The sequence below is a fragment of the Rana temporaria genome, chromosome 9, assembly GCF_905171775.1.
Source record: "Rana temporaria chromosome 9, aRanTem1.1, whole genome shotgun sequence".
Lineage (NCBI taxonomy): Eukaryota > Metazoa > Chordata > Amphibia > Anura > Ranidae > Rana > Rana temporaria.
In genome coordinates, this window is record NC_053497.1 from 170,094,127 (window position 1) to 170,106,654 (window position 12,528).

The following is a 12,528-nucleotide window of genomic DNA, read 5'->3' on the forward strand; positions in this document are numbered from 1 at the left end:
CAACGGTGCCGCCTCACCGGTGCCCATCAGTGCCACCTCATCGGTGCCCGTAATCGAAGTAGAAAACGTACTTTTTTTTTTTTTTTTAGTTGTTGCGCAAAAAATAGAAATCGCAGAGGTGATCAAATACCACCAAAAGAAAGCTCTATTTGTGGGAACAAAATGATAAAAAATAGTTTGGGTACAGTGTAGCACGACCGCGCAATTGTCATTCAAAGTGCGACAGCGCTGAAAGCTGAAAATTGGCTTGGGCGGGAAGGTGCGTAAGTGCCCGGTATGGAAGTGGTTAACCAGCTAAATGGTCCGGGCTGAAGTGGTTAAAAACAGCGGCGTTGGATGACATCAGCAAACCAGTGAGATCAGCAGCTTTTGAAATGAAACATCAGAACAGTGTTATGGGCTGTTTCTCACTGTACAATCTGAGGTTACTGTTATAAATAAGTGTAAAAAGCAAGACTCTGGTGGGTGTACAAAGATGTCCGCCTGCCGACTTCTAACTCTAGGCTTACCGCGGACGAGTGCGGGTGTACCAAGATGGCCGCGACGCAACGTCACTTCCTCTGCGTTAGGCTTTCTGGTGGGTAGCGTGCTATCTGATAGAACAGCGGCGCAGCAGCGGCCATCTTTTTACACCCAGCCAACGAGTGCAGGGTGTAGCAAGATGGCCGCCACCTATGCCTAGTGTGACGGAGCACCGACCGCGCCCCCCCTCCCCTCTGTCTTTCCGCTTCCGGGGCCGCCAGGCGCTGCCTAAGATCCAGGCAACAGGACAACGGAAACAAACAGGCGGCAGCGGCGGCGAGGGCTTCGGGTGACGTCACTGGGGGCCGGGTGACGTCACTCAGGAGGTCCCGTCAGTCATGGCATAAGCAGACACACAGGTGGGTGGTAGTCATGTGACCTGGGTACTGGGTGGGGTGGTGCCAGTGCATGCCTGGTAGTGGGGATGGGGGACAATATGGCTCAGTGTGTCCTTCTGTGTGAGCTGGCTGGGTGTTGTAGTCCCCCCAAGGTGGGGGTTGGGTGTATTCTTGGGGGGACAACAACAATAAAGTGGACCTGTCACTGTCCTGAGAACAATGGGGGGGGAAGGGGGGCACAGACATTTATTTGTGTCCAAAGTGTCCGCCATAATGTCGCAGTCACGGAAAAAAAATCGCTGATCGCCGCCATTACTAGTAAAAAAAAAAAAAAAAATATTAATAAAAATGCCATAAAAATACCCCCTATTTTGTAAACGCTATAACTTTTGCGCAAACCAATCGATAAACGCTTATTGCGTTTTTTTTACAAAAATAAGTTGAATACGTATCGGCCTAAACTGAGGGAAAAAAATAGTTTTTTATTTATTTTTTGGGGGATATTTATTATAGCAAAAAGTAAAAAATATTGATTTTTTTTTCAAAATTGTCGCTCTATTTTTGTTTATAGCGCAAAAAAACAAAAACAAAACCGCAGAGGTGATCAAATACCACCAAAAGAAAGCTCTATTTGTGGGGAAAAAAAGGACGCCAATTTTGTTTGGGAGCCACGTCGCACGACCGCGCAATTGTCAGTTAAAGCCACGCAGTCCCGAATTGTAAAAAGTGATTTTCTTTGTACACCCACCAAAGAAAATCACTTTATTTGACCAGTATTTAAAAAATAAAAATAAATGAAGAAAAATCCTTGTAGATATAAAAAGTATACATTTTATTGTATAATTAATATATATATATAATGTCCTCGTTAACCAGTGCATTACCAGACAATTTTGCCCCCTTCATGCCCAGGCCCATTTTCAGCTTCACGTGATGATGCGCTTTGAATGACAATTGCGCGGTCAGGCAGCACTTGTACTCTTATGACATTTTTATAGTTTTTTTTTTGGTGGTATTTAATCACCACTGGGATTTTTACTTTTTTTTTTTTAATTAAAAAAAATAAATATTTTTTTTTCTTAATTTCTGTTAAAAAATGTATCAAATAGGTAATTTTTATTCTTGACTGATGGGTGCTGGTGAGGCTGCAGTGATAATCGGGGCACTAATAAGCTGTACTGATGGGCGCCGATAAGCTGTATTGGTGGCCACTGATAAGGCTGCACTAATGGGCGCTAAAAAGTTGTACTGATTGGCACTGATAATCAGGGCATTGATGAGGTGGCACTGATAAGCTGTGCAGATGGGCATTGAGGTGGCACTGATAATCTGTACTGATTGGCACTGATAACCAGGGCATTGATGAGGTGGCACTGATAAGCTGTACGGCTGGGCATTGAGGTGGCACTGATGATCAGGGCATTGATGAGATTGTACTGATGGGTGCTGGTGAGGCTGCAGTGGTGAACTGTACTGATGATGTGGCACTGATAACCAGGGCATTGATGAAGTGGCGCTGATAAGCTGTATTGATGGGCACTGATAACTAGGGCATTGATGAGGTGGCACCGATAAGCTGTACTGATTGGCACTGTTAACCACTGCATTGATGCGGTGGCGCTGTTAACCAGGGCATTGAGGTGGCGCTGATAAGCTGTACTGATTGGCAATGATAACCAGGGCATTGGTGAGGTGGCACTGATAACCAGGGCATTAATGAGGTGGCACTGATAAGCTGTACTGATTGGCAATGATAATCAGGGCATTGATGAGGTGGCACTGATAAGCTGTACTGATTGGCAATGATAACCAGGGAATTGATGAGGTGGCACTGATAAGCTGTACGGATGGGCATTGACGAGGTTGTACTGATGGGCGCTGGTGAGGTTGCAGTGATAAAACTGTACTGATGAGGTGGCACTGATAATCGGGGCATTGATGAGGCTGCGCAGATAAGCTGTACTGATTGGCGCAGATAACCAGGGCATTGATGAGGTGGCACTCATAAGCTGTACTGATTGGCATTGATGACCAGGGCTTTGATGCGGCGCTGATAAGCTGTATTGATTGGCAATAATAACTAGGGCATTGATGAGGTGGCACTGATAAGCTGTACCGATTGGCACTGATGAGGTGGCACTGATAACCAGGGCATTGATGAGGTGGCGCTGATAAGCTGTACTGATTGGCACTGATAACCAGGCAATTGATAAGGTGGCACTGATAAGCTGTACTGATTGGCACTGTTAACCAGGGCATTGATGCAGTGGCACTGATAAGCTGTACTGATTGGCAATGATAACCAGGGCATTGGTGAGGTGGTACTGGCAATAACCAGAGCATTGATGAGCAGGCACTGAAGCTGTACTGATGGGCATTGATGAGGTGGCACTGATATCCAGGGCATTTAAGGTGACACTGATAACCAGGGCATTAATGAGGTGGCACTGATAAGCTGTACTGATTGGCAATGATAACCAGGGAATTGATGAGGTGGCACTGATAAGCTGTACGGATGGGCGTTGACGAGATTGTACTGATGGGCGCTGGTGAGGTTGCAGTGATAAAACTGTACTGATGAGGTGGCACTGATAACCAGGGCATTGATGTGGCGCTGATAAGCTGTACTGATTGGCAATGATAACCAGGTCATTGATAGGGTGGCACTGATTGGCAATGATAACCAGAGAATTGATGAGATGGCACTGATAATCAGGGCATTGATGAATTTGTACTGATGGGCGCTGGTGAGACTGCAGTGATAAACTGTACTGATTGAGGTGGCACTGATAATCAGGGCATTGATGAGGCTGCGCAGATAAGCTGTACTGATAACCAGGGAATTTCTGAGATGGCACTGATAAGCTGTACTGATTGGCACTAATAACCAGGGAAATTATTAGGTTGCACTGATAACCAGTGCATTGATGAGGTGGCACTGATAAGCTGTACTGATTGGCACTGAGAATCAGGGCATTGATGAGGTGGTACTGATGAGCTGTACTGATTGGCACTGATAACCAGTGCATTGATGAGGTGGCACTAATAAGCTGTACTGATTGGCACTGAGAATCAGGGCATTGATGAGGTGGTACTGATGAGCTGTACTGATTGGCACTGATAACCAGTGCATTGATGAGGTGGCACTGATAAGCTGTACTGATTGGCACTGAGAATCAGGACATTGATGAGGTGGCGCTGATGAGCTGTACTGATGGGCACAGATAATCAGGGCATTAATGATGTTGCGCTGGTGAGGCTGCTCTATTGAGACTGCAGTGATAAACTGTACTGATGAGGCGGCACTGAAAATCGGGGCGGTAGCCGGAGGGCTTTCACACTGAGGCGATGCGCTGGCGGGAGAAAAAAAAATCTGCAAGCAGCATCTTAGAAGTGGCGTGTATACCGCTCCTTCACCGCTCCTTCACCGCTCCTTCACCGCTCCTTCACCGCTCCTTCACCGCTCCTTCCCATTGAAAACAATGGGACACTGCGGTAATACCGCCGGCAATGCACCTCTGCAGAGGCAGATTGCCGGCGGTATTAACCTTTTTTTGGCTGCTAGCAGGGGTTAATACCAAACCGATTGCGGCCGAATACCGCGTCAATTCCGACGGTATAGCGCCGCTATGCTGCCCCAGTGTGAAAGGGGCCTAATCGAGGGGGGAGGAGGAACCACGGTAGGCGGAATATAAGCAGATTAAACTTCAGCTTTAAGCGGTACGGGGTAGATCCACGTACAACGGCGCGTTAGTGCACCTTACTGTAACTTGTTCTTGTTTTGAATCCTCAACGAATTCGCGCCGTAAGTTACGGCGGCGTAGTGTATCTCTTGCGGCGTAAGGGCACGCAATTCAAATGGATGTAATGGGGGCGTGTTTTATGTAAATACGTCGTGACCCGACGTAAACGGCGTTTTTTTTTAACTGCGCATGCGCCGTCCCTGGGGGTATCCCAGTGCGCATGCTCGAAATTTAACTGGAACAAGCCAATGCTCACGACGGTGACGTCATTCTAGGCAAATTCCTATTCGCAAACGACTTGCGCAAACAACATAAAAAATTCAAAATTGTACGCGGGAACGACGGCCATACTTAACATTGAGTACGCCACCATATAGCACCTTTAACTATACGCTGGAAAAAGCCGAACGAAAACGACGTAAAAAAAATGCGCCGACGTACGTTCGTGGATCGCCGTAACTAGCTAATTTGCATACTCGACACGGATTTCGACGGGAACGCCACCCAGCGGCCGCCGAAAAATTGCAGCTTAGATCCGACAGCGTACTAAGACGTACGCCTGTCGGATCGAGCCCAGATGCCGTCGTATCTTTGTTTTGTGGATACAAAACAAAGATACAACGCTGGAAATTTAAGATTACGCCGGCGTATCGGTAGATACGCCGGCGTAATCCTTTTGTGGATCTGCCCCTACATTTTTATTTTTTAAAGCGCCCCCCCATCACCCTCAAGCTCGCACACAGAAGCGAATGGGTTATGTAGACGGCGTTTAAACACATGTGAGGTATCTCTGCGACCGTTAGAGCGAGAGCAATAATTCTAGCACTAGACCTCCTCTGTATCTCCTAAACTGATAACTTGTAGATTTCTTTATTACGTTTTTGGCGCCATTCTATGAGTGTGCGCAATTTTAAAGCGTGCTGTGTTGGGTATCTATTTACTCGGCGTAACATCATCTTCCACATTATACAAAAAATGTGAGTAAATATTGTTTTGTTTTTTTTTTATTTATAAACGTTTGAAACGAAAAAATTGCATTTGAAAAATTGCTGCGTAAATACAGCGTGACATAAAAAAAAATTGCAACAATCACCATTTTATTCCATAAGGTCTCTAAAATATATACACACACACACAATATGTGTATATTTGGGGGTTCTGAGTAACTTTCTAGCAAAAAATGCTGATTTTTACATGTATGAGAGGAATGGCAGAATTGGTCCGGTACGGAAGGGGTTAAGGAGGACGGGTGATAATCCGGCAGGTGGAAGCGGCTTTGCATGTAATAATCTTGTGGCTCAGACACTCGTCCCTTCAGAGGTGTTCAGTGCTGGAAGGTTGTCACATGTTCACCTGCCCGGCGGCGCCAGCATCTTGTTGGGGATGGGATATCGCAGAAGGTGGACGGCCTATGAAGGTTATAATTAGAGGTCGACCCATATGGGTTTTTCTCTGGCCGATGCCGATATTTAGAAATCTGGGCGGCCGATGGCCGATATATGATGCCGATTTTTGCGGCTGAAATTTTAGGCCGATTTTTTTATTTTATTTTTGGCACTGGAAGATGGCACTAGCAGAAGGCACTGATTGGCAGCTGGCACTTATTGGCACTGGCAGGTTGCACTGGATGGCACTGAAAGATGGTACTAGCAGATGGCACTGATTGGCAGGTGGCACTTATTGACACTGGCAGGTGGCACTGATTGGCAGTTGGCACTGGCAGATGGCACTAATTGGCAGGTGGCACTGACTGGCAGGTGGCACTAATTGGCACTGGCAGGTGGCACTGGATGGCAATAGTTAACACTGGCAGATGGCACTGGTTGGCATTGGCAGGTGGCACTGATGGCTTTAGTTGGCACTGGTAGGTGGCACTAATTAGCACTGGATGTTGGCACTGGCAGGTGGCATTGGCAGATGGCACTGAATGGAAGGTGGCACTGGATGGAAGGTGGCACTGGATGGAAATAGTTAGCACTGGCAGATGGCCCTGGTTGGCATTGGCAGGTGACACTGATGGCTTTAGTTGGCATTGGTAGGTGGCACTGGTATTGCCACTGGCAGGTGGCATTGGCAGATGGCACTGGATGGAAGAAGACAGTAATTGACACTGGATGGTGGCACTGGATGGCAATAGTTAGCACTGGCAGATGGCACTGGTTGGCATTGGCAGGTGACACTGATGGCTTTAGTTGGCACTGGTAGGTGGCACTGGATGGTGGCACTGGTATTGGCACTGGCAGGTGGCATTGGCAGATGGCACTGGATGGAAGGTGGCCCTGGATGGAAGGTGGCACTGGATGGAAATAGTTAGCACTGGCAGATGGCACTGGTTGGCATTGGCAGGTGGCACTGGTATTGCCACTGGCAGGTGGCATTGGCAGATGGCACTGGATGGAAGAAGGCACTAATTGACACTGGATGGTGGCACTGGCAGATGGCACTGGATGGCAAGTGGCACTAATTGCCACTGGCAGGTGGCACTGGTGCAAAAAGACACCAGAGAGCGGTGTGTGTCCCACGAGCGCAGTCCCCTCCTCCTCTGTGGGTGTAAACAGAGCGGAAGGCCGCCGCGCTGGGTGTACCGAGATGGCCGTGGCTCCAGAGCAAGGCCGAAGCCGCAGCCTTTCCTGATGCTGTGACCGCGGCGGCAATCCGTGGATTGCCACCGCGGTCACAGCATCAGGAAAGGCCTCGGCCTAGCTCCGGATCCATGGCACCGCTAGCAGCCATGTAAAATATCGGCCCAATTTGGATAAAAATCGTCCGATGCCGATTTCTCCAAAACGGCCAAATATCGACCTCTAGTTATAATATATAATAAAATAAGAAAAACATGCCGGAGTGGAGCTAAAGCAGTGGAGAGGGGTTAAAACCACCCGCTGGAGGTTATAAGGAGCGATGAGACTTTCGGAAAAAGCCTTTTATGACTCGGTAATAAGGAGTCAGAATATTATGGGGAGCGTCCTCTAGTCACCCGAGGGATACTGATGTAAAGTTGTAGATCACATAAGAGGATGGTTTTTTTTTAGAAAATGTTTTTTTTTTTTAAGTTGACCTCCTGGAGATTTACCCCTCTTCCTGACCCAGGCCGTTTTTTGCGATACGGCACTGCGTTACTTCAACCACTTCAGCCCCGGAAGAATTTACCCCCCTTCCACTACCAGAGCATTTTGTTCGGCACTGCGTCGCTTTAACTGACTTTGTAGCAAAACAAAATTGACGCCCTTCTGTTTTTTTTTTTTTTCACAAATAGAGCTTTCTTTTGGTGGTATTTGATCACCTCTCTGCGGTTTTTATTTTTTGCGCAAAAAAAAACATAAAAAGAGCGACAATTTCAAACAAAAAGCAATATTTTTTTACTTTTAACCACTTGCCTACTGGGCACATATACCCCCTTCCTGCCCGGACGAAATGTTATCTTCCGGCACTGCGTCGCTTTAACTGACAATTGCGCGGTCGCGCGACGTGGCTCCCAAACAAAATTGACGTCCTTTTTTTTCCCCACAAATAGAGCTTTCTTTTGGTGGTATTTGATCACCTCTGCGGTTTTTATTTTTTGGGCTATAAACAAAAAGAGTGACAATTTTGAAAAAAAAATGCAATATTTTTTACTTTTTGCTATAATAAATATCCCATTTAAAAAAAATAAAAAAATTTTTTTATCTCAGTTTAGGCCGATACGTATTCTTCTACCTATTTTTGGTAAAAAAAAATTGCAATAACCGTATAGTGACTGGTTTGCGCAAAAGTTACATTGCCTACAAAATAGGGGACATAACTATGATATTTTTTTTTTTTTTTACTAGGAATGGCGGCGATTTGCGATTTATTTATTTTTTTTTTTTATTTTTTTTTTCAGGACTGCGACATTATAGCGGACACTTTTGACACATTTTTGGGACCATTCACATTTATACAGTGAACAATGCTATAAATATGCACTGATTACTGTATAAATGTGACTGGCAGGGAGGGGGTTAAATGTGTAGCCTAGTCAGTGTTCTAACTGTGGGGGGAGGGGGGTGACTGGGGGAGGTGACCGATCGGTGTCCCTATGTACAAGAGACACAGCATCGGTCTCCTCTCCCTGACAGGACGTGGAGCTCTGTGTTTACACACACACAGAGATCCACGGTCCTGCTCAGTTACTGGGCAATCGCGGGCGACCGCCGGGCACACACATTGTGTTCCCAGTAACGTGACGGGTGCGCACGCGCGCCGCTGGCGGCCCGCGCGCGCCCCCTAGCGGCTTCAAATGACAGGACGTCATATGACAATAGGGGTGTTAAGTGGTTAATAAATATCCCCAAAAATACATTTAAAAAAAAAAAAATTTTTCCTCAGTTCAGGCCGATAAGTATTCGTCTACATATTTTTGGTAAAAAAAATCGCAATAAGTCCCCATACACACGATAGAATCCATCCGCTGAAAAATCCCAGCGAATGGGTTTCAGCGGATAGATTCTATGGTGTGTACACGCGGATTTTTCTCCCATGCGATGGATTTCCAGCAGATAAATATTTGAAGACATGTCTTCAAATCTATCCGCTGGAATCCATCCCAACGGATTGATCCGCTGGTCTGTACAGACTCACCGGATCAATCCGTCGTAATGATTCGACGCATGCGTGGAATTCCTTATATGACTGCGTCGCGCACGTCGCCGCGTCATCGCGACACGTCATCGCCAGAGGATTTCGGCGCGGATTTCAATGCGATGGTGAGTACACTCCATCGCATCAAAATCCGCGCAAATCCTCTCGTGTGTATGGGGCCTAAGCGTATATTGATCGATTTGCGCAAAAGTTATAGCGTCTACAACATAGGGGATAGATTTATGGCATTTTTATTAATATTATTTTTTTTTTTATTTTTTTTTTTACTAGTAATGGTGACGATCAGCGTTATTTTTTTTATTAATTTTTTTATCGGTACTGCGACATTATGGTGGACACTTTTGACACTATTTTGGGACCATTGTCATTTATAGAGCGATCAGTGCTATAAAAATGCACTGATTACTGTGTAAATGACACTGGCAGGGAAGGGGTTAAACACTAGGGGCGATCAAGGGGTTAAAGCGGAGCTCCGCTGAAAAGAAAAATATTAAAAGCCAGCAGTTACAAATACTGCAGCTGCTGACTTTTAATATTAGGATATTTACCTGTCCTGGAGTCCAGCGCCGTCCGCAGCAGAGGATGAGCGATCGTCCTCCTCGCCATCCTCGGTGAGGGAACCAGGAAGTGAAGCGCTCTGGCTTCACTGCCCGGTTCCCTACAGCGCATGCGCGAGTCGCGCTGCGCCTGCCGATTGGCTCCCACTGTGTACTGGGAGCCGAGTGTTCCCAGAACACAACGGGGGGGGGGGAACGACAGGAGGTGACGTATTGCCCGCAGTCCGCCGGAAGTGGGTGCAAATACCTGTCTTTAGACAGGTATCTGCACCCCCCTCCCCCCTGAAAGGTGTCAAATGTGACACCGGAGGGGGGAGGGTTCTGATCAGCGGGAGTTCCACTTTAGGGTGGAGCTCCGCTTTAAGTGTGTCCTAGGGAGTGATTCTAACTGTGTGGGGGATGGGCTACCACTGACATGACAGTGATCACTGCTCCCGATGACCGGGAGCAGTAGATCAGTGTCCTGTCACGAGGCAGAACAGGGAAATGTCTTGTTTACATAGGCATCCCCCCCGTTCTGCCTCTCTGTCTCACGATCGCGGGCCGCTGGCAAACATGGAATTTGCGCTAGAAACAAAAAAAGACCAACAATTCTGGAGAGAAAAAAAAAACGCCCAAAATGTTTTTTTTTATTTTCCGCGATAAAACATATCCAATTTAAAAAAATGTAAAAAAACTTAAATTTCTTCATAAATTTGGGCCAATATGTATTCTAAAACAGGTTTTTAGTAAAAAAAAAAATAAGCGGTTTGTGCTACGGTTGCAACGATGCCACTTTTTTAAGACAAGTACTCTCCGATTCCCGATACTTTTTCTGTCATGTGACAGTGGCACTAATATGCAGCATTAGAATTACTGCCCATGATCTGACGTTCGCGGTGATACCTCGCATGTGGGATGATCACTGTTTGCGTGCGTGTGTGTGGGACTGACATGTGCGTTCGTCTGTGTGAGGGGGGGGGGGGGACGTGAGCACTTTACATTATTAATGTATTAATTGGCGTATAACACTCGCTTTGTCACGTTGCAAATAGTGTGTGCGTGTTATATGCCGATACTGCCTCGGAGAGTCTGGGGAGGGGGGCGGGACGAGCGCCGTCAGATTACATACAGAGAGTCAGCGGCCTCTGTAATAGGAAGTGCCGTCTCCTGGGCCGGCATTGGACCAATGTTCTGCCTATCACCAGAAGTTATGTATATCATCCCGCCCCCCTCCCTGAGATGGGCATTGATCAAGCTGCACTGATGGGCACTGACCCTTATTTTGCTTCAAGGTTCTTTATTACAAATGTAATTTTTTTTTCCTGAAACTCCCCTCTTATTAACCACTTCAGACCCGGACCATTATGCAGGTTAAGGACCTTGCCCCTTTTTGCGATTCGGCACTGCGTCGCTTTAACTGACAATTGCGCGGTCGTACGCCGTGGCTCCCAAACAAAATTGGCGTCCTTTTTTTCCCCACAAATAGAGCTTTCTTCTGGTGGTATTTGATCACCTCTGCGTTTTTTTTGCGCTATAAACAAAAATAGAGCGACAATTTTGAAAAAAAAAAATCTATATTTTTTACTTTTTGCTATAATAAATATCCCCAAAAAATATATAAAAAAAAAAACAAAACGTTTTTTTCCTCAGTTTAGGTCGATACGTATTCTTCTACATATTTTTGGTAAAAAAATCGCAATAAGCGTTTATTGATTCGTTTGCGCAAAAGTTATAGCGTTTACAAAATGGGGGATATTTTTATGGCATTTTTATTAATAATTTTTACTAGTAATGGCGGCAATCGGCGTTTATTAAATTTTTTTCGTGACTGCGACATTATAGCGGACACATCGGACACTTTTGACACATTTTTGGGACCATTGTTATTTTCACAGCGAAAAGTGCTATAAAAATGCACTGATAACTGAAAATGGCAGTGAAGGGGTTAACCACTAGGGGGGCGCTAAGGGGTTAAGTGTGCCCTAAGGGAGTGATTCTTACTGTAGGGGGGCGTGGCTGGACTTGTGACGTCACTGATCGTCGTTCCCTATAGCAGGGAACAGATGATCAGTGACAAGCCACAGAGAATAACAAGGAAGGTTTGTTTACACTCACCTCTCCCCGTTCTTTAGCTCCTGTGACCGATCGCGGGACACTGACGGCGATCGGGTCCCGCGGGCGCGGAGCTTTGGACCGGGTCGCGCGCGCAACCCACGGCTGGGCTCTTAAAGGTGACGTACAGGTACGTGCCTGTGCCCAGCCGTGCCATTCTGCTCACGTATATGTGCAGGAGGCGGTCCTTAAGTGGTTAAGGTGCGTGTTATATGCCGATAAATACGCGTATATTTTTTTACACGGTTACGTTTTAGATTTTTTTTCTTAATCATTTTTATTGCTGTCGCAAGCAATATAAACATCCTTGTGACGGCAGTAGGTACTCTTTATGGAGAGATGAACCACTTGAAGACCAATGTCGTACCAGGTACGTGACTGGTGGGCAAGTGGTCAATTGAACCAGTTGAAGCCGATTGGCTACCATGCACAGCTTTACTAGATTTTGCACTCTTTAGTAAGTCAACCCCACTCTGTATGTGCGAGTCTATTGTTTTCATTCTGATTGCTAGCCATGTTCTAAAGCTGGACACACATTTAGTACAGTGATGGAGAACATTGGCACACAAGTGGGCAGATCCTCAAAGAAATTACGCCGCGTATCTATTGATACGCTGCGTAATTTCAAATTTTGCGCGTCGTATCTTTGTTTTG

General features: G+C 46.2%; 1 protein-coding gene across 1 annotated transcript in view; it reads left to right on the forward strand.

The window, feature by feature from the left end:
- Positions 1–724: 724 nt before the first annotated feature.
- Positions 725–12,528, forward strand: part of SH3BP5L (SH3 binding domain protein 5 like) — a 34,103-nt gene continuing 22,299 nt past the window's right edge. Inside the window, exon 1 of the mRNA XM_040324993.1 lies at positions 725–881. The gene's annotated coding sequence lies outside the window, so the exon portion shown is untranslated. The remainder of the gene's footprint in view (positions 882–12,528) is intronic.